The sequence below is a fragment of the Ovis canadensis genome, chromosome 11 (assembly GCF_042477335.2).
Source record: "Ovis canadensis isolate MfBH-ARS-UI-01 breed Bighorn chromosome 11, ARS-UI_OviCan_v2, whole genome shotgun sequence".
Classification (NCBI taxonomy): domain Eukaryota; kingdom Metazoa; phylum Chordata; class Mammalia; order Artiodactyla; family Bovidae; genus Ovis; species Ovis canadensis.
Genome location: NC_091255.1, coordinates 32,818,091 through 32,825,656, shown reverse-complemented (window position 1 = coordinate 32,825,656; position 7,566 = coordinate 32,818,091).

Sequence of the window (7,566 nt, the reverse complement as noted above, 5' to 3'; positions counted from 1 at the left end):
CTTGTGGGGTGTTGGTCCACAAGATGAAGAATGACATTAGCTGAGGCCAGGCTTCGGTCCTTTTGTGAGAGGTCTACCCAGAGGGAACCCTGGGTCACCGTCCTCAAATTCTGCAGCAGCACGTCCACCTCCACACACAAGCCCAGCAGAGGAGCCTGGATCTGGTTGATGAAGGGGCTGGGTGTGAAGTGAGCCTTGGCCAGACCACAGCAAACGAGCTCAGTGGAGGAATACTGCTGACTAGAACTCGTGGAGTATTTATATAAAGTGCTTTATGCTCATTATCCTTTAAGCCTCCTAACAGCCCATGAAGATTTATTATTAGCTCCATTTTATGGATGAGAAAACTGAGGCTGGGACTGTTAGTAAGGTTACATAGCCAGTAAACAGCAATGCCTGGGTCTGACCCCAGGCAAATTGGACTCCAAAGCTCGAACTTGACTGTGATGCTAGGCTGAGTGGCAGAGAACCAGCTGGGGCATGCCAGCCTATCCCCGGGTAAGAAGGGAGACGTGCGGCCTTCTGCTTCCTGGTTCGGTTTGGGAATCCTTGCTTTACTTGTAGGCCTTCCTCAGAAAACATGTAGATGTCAGATATTTTTAAATTTCTGCAAATTGGATCAACTTTCAGACTTAGTTCTAGAGGGATATTGTGGGTGTTCTTTTGTAAAATGAATGATTACAACCTTTTGTGTGGACCTGCATTGTTTAAAGGAGGACACACCTGCAACCAGCCTGATCTTTTTGTGCCTGTTTCTGTCTCTTGATCTCTCTCTTTTCCCATGTCCCCTGCTCTCCACCACTCGGAGGTAGCATGAGTCACCACCACCCAGAATCCCCCATGGGCAGGCTGCTCAGCTCTGCTAGCCCAGGGACAGTTGTGGCCGCCAGGACACAGACAGACCCTCCACTGACCTTCAGGTGGGTCGACTCAGGCCTGAGGCTGCTGATGCAGGTCTGCTTGGCTCCTGGTCCCCCGCTCCCTCCTCACTGCACCCAATGGGGCATTTCCCAGAACAGGCTAAGAAGTCTGTTCCTTCCTGGCTGTACCCACCCCACAGAGATCCTCTTCTCCCTTCTCCTTCCTGGAGAAGGGGATACTTGCGAGCCCACAACCTGGGCCTGATGTCTGCAGGGCTTGGAAGATGTGGGGAAGAGAACTGCTCAAGGGGTCAGGGCTGACTCAGTGCCCTGGGGCCACTCAGTGGCAGAAGCCAGACTTGGCAGAGCATCTCTGATGCCCCGCTGAGTTTAGACGTTCCCCAAGGTTGTGACCACTCCTTCAACGTGCCTGAGTCTCTTGCTTCCAAGTCTCTGTTCCATGACTCTATCCGTTTAGACTGTCCTTCAGAAACCATTAGTTGTCGTTTCGGTACCATGGTCCTTTACGTCTCAGCACAGAAAAGAATTCGGCTAGAGGCAAAGTGATAGATAAGAAGTGATTAATTCTGAGGTTTACAGACTGGTGGGCGAGAGATGCCATGCCCCGAGAACTTAGTGGGCTACAGTTTTATAATCAAAAGGAAAAGTAGGGAGGAGGAGAAGAACTTCTTTGTCTTTCTTGAGTAGACATCATGCTTGCATCATCAGCTCCTCCTCCAGGTTGAGCAGGGGAATTTTCTTGTTCCTACATGGTCAAGCTAGGCCCACAGATTATTGTTTTTAATGTGTACAGAGAGCATATCCTAGGAATCACGAGCTTACTGAGCACACTGGGCAGGATGTGGGGCTCATGCCACCAATATTTAATTGTTTGCGGGCATGTCTCACGCTTCTGTTGCATGGTTTTGTTGCTAAGCAAGCCCGCTTTGTTTTGTGGTTAAGCAAACCTTTCTTGAGTAATCATTCATTTGTAGGGGTCTCCCATATTTTTTCTACCTACAGTCCCCTAGTGGGATTAACTATTTAATCACCTGTGTGTGCTCAGTTGCGGTCGTGTCCAACTCTTTGTAAACCCATGGACTGTAGCCCACCAGGCTCCTTTGTCCACGGAATTTTCCAGGCAAGAATACTGGAGGGGATTGCCATATCCTCCAGGGGATCTTCCCAACCCAGGGATCGAACCCACATCTGTTGAGTCTCCTGCATTGGCAGGCAGATTCTTTACCACTGTACCACCAGGGAAGTGATTTAATCACCTACTTTGTCCTTTTACTTTGTCCCTATCACTCCCTCCTTCCAAGTCCAACCCAAAAATTCTTCACTGAATCCGTCCCCCAGCCTCCATTAAAGGCGCTTCCTCCTCCTGAGTAGCCTGAGTCCTCTTTGTCCTCTAACTTGTTTGGTAGGGTTAGATTTTCTACCCGAGCTGGCTCCCTTGTGGCTCACAGCTCCTTGAGGGTGGAGACCACTTTCCCCATTTCTGAACCCTACACTGATCCCTGGCTTCTTGCCTGGCCTTCCAGTGTGGGCTTCCATGATGTATTGGATTAAATGGGATTGAATGAAGACCAGCCCCTATTCCACACACAGCAGAGGGGCTCCCTTTCTCCATGCTGGGCATACTGCTTGCCTTTGGGATGGAGACAGGGGCCATTTTAGCCAGTCTGGCCTTTGAGAAAATGTGCTAACACACATGGCAAAATGCAAATCCTCAAGTTGGGCAACAGCTTCACCCTTAGGGCTCAGAGGCAGTCAGGGAGGAGCAAGCTGGAAGGGGTGGGGGCTGAGTCAGGAGGGGCAATTACTGGAGTAATAGAGGACAGACTATGTTTGATCTAAGCTGGGGCTTTAATGGAGTTTCAGGGAGTGATGAAGTTGGGATGTGTGCTTGGGCTGTGTGTGCGCGTGTGTGTGTGCGCATGTGCTCAGTCGTGTCTGACTCCTTGTAACCCCTTGGACTGTAGCTCACCAGGTCCTCTGTCCTTGGAATTTTCTAGGCAAGAATACTGGAGTCAGTTGCCGTTTCCTACTCCGGGGGAATTTCCTGACCCAGGAAGCAAACCCGTGTCTTTTGTGTGTCCTGAATTAGCAGGCAGGTTCTTTACCACTGGGTCACCTGGGAAGCTTTGGGGCCCCCTTGACTTAAACTGCAGAAGCGGCCCCCTCTTCACCCACATCTGAAGCTTGTCAGCCATGGATCCAGCTTTTCTGCCCCTCACTGGCCACAGGTCCTGCTGCCCCATAGTCAGAAGCTTGACCTGCCTCGGCCCAGGCCTGGCAGGTTGTGTTGATGAGAGATGGAGGGCCTTGTCCCCACAGCACCCGAGGAAGTCCCTGCCACATGGGTCACCAGCGCTGTCCCTGTCAGCAGAGACTTCCTGCTCCATCCCAGTCCTGTCTTGCCTGCGGGAACAGGTGTGTAATTCCTGAGTGATGCAGAGACTGTCAGGCCTGCCCCAGCCCTGCTCCACCCTCCTCACAGCTGTGGCCTGGGCAGGGAGGGAGGGCTCAGAATCTCCCCTGATGCTCCAGCCTTGGAAGCAGGTGGCCTGGCAGTTGAATGCAGGATTCACTGTTTATAGAGTTCTGTTCATAGCTGTCATTGTTTACAGAGTTCTTTCTGTGCTCTGGTCCTTGTTCTAGCCCTTTCTATGTATCGTTACATGTAAGCCCTGTGGTACCTCTGCAAGGTGAGTTTACTATGCGCATTTCACAATGAAGAGATGGAGTTTCATGAGAAATGACTTGCCCAAGGTCATACAGTCTAGGGGTGAAGCTGTCTGACACCGAGGTCTGTGGTGCATAATTTCCACGGGGAAGCGTTGAATGGAGACTTCCTCTCTCTCCAAGGGGACTTGATCCCAGGTTCTGAAGGATGGAAACCAAGCCTTGCAGGTGGTCACTGTGGGGTCAGTGGGCCAGCCCTTGGTGGTGGCCTTGCCTCCCAGGGTTGGCCCTGAGCACTCAGTTCATTTGGCCTTCCTACCAGCAGGATCTCTGACTTCTCACAGCATCCTTGGGAAGTACATGTGATGAGGGTCGTGATGTGAGGCATCAAATACCAGAGGAGAGTTGGACCAGGCCCTTAGTCTGGGTACCTGCCATCTCCCTGTCTTCTCCTGGGCTGGGGTGAGGCTGCCCTGTGGGCGTGGGGGTGATTCAGGCAGAGCACGTGGGCGGTGGGCAGGCGCTGTAGCTGTGGCTGGTGGGCGTGGCCTGCTTGGCACCAAGGGCAGGTGACCCAGCCAGTTCTGCCTCTGACACTTCATTCCAGCCATCCCTCTGACTACGATGAGAGCCTCTCGCCACCTCGGCTGTAGGCCCTGGGCCCCGGACATGCGGTGATCTGAGAACAAGGCAGCCACTGCCATACCTGGACTTCACCAGATGAGTCTTTGCCGCACAGGTATTGAGTGCTCTCCAAGGTCCCAGGGGGCCCAGAGTGAGGACCTCAGGGGTCCCTCTGGGCCATGCCTGCCCTTTGCTGATTGGCCTCAGCTGGGACTGGGAGAAAGCTTGGGCCTCTAGCAGGGGAGGCAAAGTTGGACGTGAGCTCTTGGCCACTGGGAGTGTGGGAGAGCACAGGCTCTGATGGAAGTGGGCACCTTCCACTGAGGTTTGGGGGTCTCAGGGAGGGCGGACACTCATAGCTGCCTAGGGCAGAGGTGAAGGAGGCTCCTGACACCTCTAGCAGGCCCTGGGGATGTGAACTCCAGGGCAGCAGTGTGATGGGAGCTCAGGATGGGATGAGAAGGCCCCAGAGCCTGAGAGGGATGGGGCCCAGGTGTCTCATAGGGGCTGAGCCAGCAAGCCCGGGATGGGGGTGGGCCCTGTGGCCCCGGGCCTGCACCATCTCCCAGGAAAGGCCATTCTAGTCAGTGCTGGGGCTTGGGAGGCACTTCCCAGGTGAGGAAGCCCAATCCCTGAGAGAGGGAGGGCCAGGCCCGCGAGAGTCCAGCAGGTGAGAACACAGGTTTATGAGGTGACTCAGGCAGCTAATTATAGCTGCTGCAGTCTCCCCAGCCACAGTTCTCCTGACCCTCTCCTGCTTGGGCAGGGACTGCCCTACACTCACTGGCCAGGGCAGAGGAGATGGAGCAGCCAGAGGTCATAGGTGAAAGACATAGGAGACCCTTTAGCCCATTTCTCAGAAGGGAAAACTGAGTCTCACGGAGGGATAAGAGACTTGCCCTCCATTCCTCTCTTCCAGTGTTGGCCCAGCCCAGCCTTTAGCCCCATCTGTCCACAGGTCGCTTTGGGCTGATGGAGGTGGTATGACGGTGGATATGGCCAGGGACCTGGTGCTGATGGGTCTTTCTTAATGGAATGCCTGAGGCCCCCCCTCGGAGCTCCCTGCCTCAAGGTGCCTGCATTCCAGGGCTGATGCCCCCTGCCCCCACCCCCTTCTCCTCCCCTCTTTCAGGGCTGCTCATGTTTAGTGGGGGGGAGGCGGGGTGGTAATGAGGCTCTCTCATTTCTAGACCTCACCACAGTCTGAACCAGGTTATGCTGTGATGCACAGTACTTTCAGATAATAACTGGAATTATGACTGAACGCTTTACCAGCACACAGCAGAATTCCATATAATCTCTAGAATATCTGCATCAGCAGTAACCTGGTTGCTTTAAACGTGCCTTCTTAAGTCTTTCTGTCATTTTAGATACCTATGGTTTCACTCTGATGCCTCTGCAAAAATGCCTCCCCTTCAAGAAGATTTATAAGAGAGATTTTCAGAGCAGTGCAAATAATTCTAATGGGAAAACTGATGGCTTCATAAAGCTGTTAACAGAAAGGATGAGTTATAGGGGACTGAGTGAACTCCTAGAGGTGGTTATAATCTTATGGTTTCTATCTTAAAAAATACTGGTTTAGATCTGTTTTCCAGGGGAAGGAAAATCTTCCCCTTAAACTGATTAATCGCTGTTTTAATTTGTTTTCAGATTTGTCTGTGCCTTGTGCCTCCCTGCTGCTCTATGTCTTTGTCAGTGTCACTCGATCCATTGCTTATATCTTGTCTAATTTATAAGACTGTGGTCTCTTATAACACCCAGTCTGTAACCAGGCCTCCAACAAAATGTATATGGCTAAAAATACAACATAAAATCATTGCAGTAGTGTAATTCTATGTATCAGGCTTCCTTGGTGGCTCAGACGGTAAAGAATCTGCCTACAATGCAGGAAACCTGGGTTCCATCCCTGGGTTGGGAAGATTCCCTGGAGAAGGCAATGGCAACCCATTCCAATATTCTTGCCTGGAGAAATCCATGAGCAGAGGAGCCTGGTGGGCTATAGTTCATGGGGTTGCAAAGAGTCGGACATGACTGAGTGACATACACACAGTCTGAACACACCACAATCCAGACACCTCCTCCAGAGAGCTCTCCTGTGTGGGTCAGGATGACCCATGGCGCCCCTCCACCCAACTGGGCTCTTCTTATAGAAATCACCCCCTCTGGCCTCTCCGTGTCTCCGAGGGTGGCTGAAGCTAACTGCAGAGTCACCTCCTATCCACACAACCCTTTTCCCTGTCTGCCTCTTCCTCTATGGCCAGCCCACCACCCCCAGCCGGCTGGCCCTGGCGGCAGCCTCCTCCTGGCCTCTGGTCTCCTCCCTCTTCCTCGTGCTGTCTCCCATAAGACCCAGATCCCTCTCACGTCCCCCTGCCCTCAGGTTCAGCCAACTCCTGCTGCTGTTCCAGGCCCGACATGCTCTCAAGCCTCTTACTGCCCAGGGGTCCAGGCATACCAGCTCCTTGTTCCTTGTTGAACTTTCTTGACCCTTGGTCTTTGCTCAGGCTATCCCCTCTGCCCGGACAGGCCTCCCCTTCCACACAGAAACCTCTAAGTTCCTTTCGGTTTCCTTGGAAGACATATCAGTTCCTCTTTCCAGTACTCCCTCCAGCCCAACACAGGGTCCAGCCCATATGAGCATCAGTGAGACAAGTCTGTGCTGAGCTGGGTGAGGCTCAGCTGGTTCCTCCAACGGACAGATAGCCACCAGGCTGGTTACACTCAGCTTTGGGGAGGGAAGAAAGATGATCTGTGTGTTAGCACAAGAGAGCACAAGGGGTGTGAGAAATTAAAAAACCAGAGAGATCTGGGCTGTGTTACTAGGAGCATAGTGTCTAGAACAAAGGAGGTGGCAGTCCTGCTCTGTCAAGGAGCATTCTGAACACAGATCCTGAGACATTTAAAAAGCAGAGTTAATTCTCAGGAATCTACCTGGAGATGGGTGGGGCTGGGGCAGATGACTAGAGAGAGGTCAAGGGCATGGTGGTCTCTACCTGGAAGCTCTGATGGGCTCTCCTCGGACCCCCAGGAGCAGGCGTGCTGAAGCAGGGAGCAAGAGAAACTGCAGGGACCGTCTATGCACAATTGTGTGAGTCACTCAGTCGTGTCCAACTTTTTGTGACTCCATGGACTGTAGCCCACCAGGCTCCTCCGTCTACAGGATTTCCCAGGCAAGAATACTGGAGTGGGTTGCTATGCCCTTCTCCAGGGCACCTTTCTGACCCAGGGATCGAACCCGGCTCTCCTGCACTCCAGGCAGACTCTTTACCATCTGAGCCAACAGGGACGTCAACCCTATGCAGGGTTGGCATCCTGGAAAGACAGAATGAGTGTCCCATCCCAGGGGGTGTAAGCAGGGGCCACATGGTCTGAAAACCCCCCTGAAGCTCCTCCC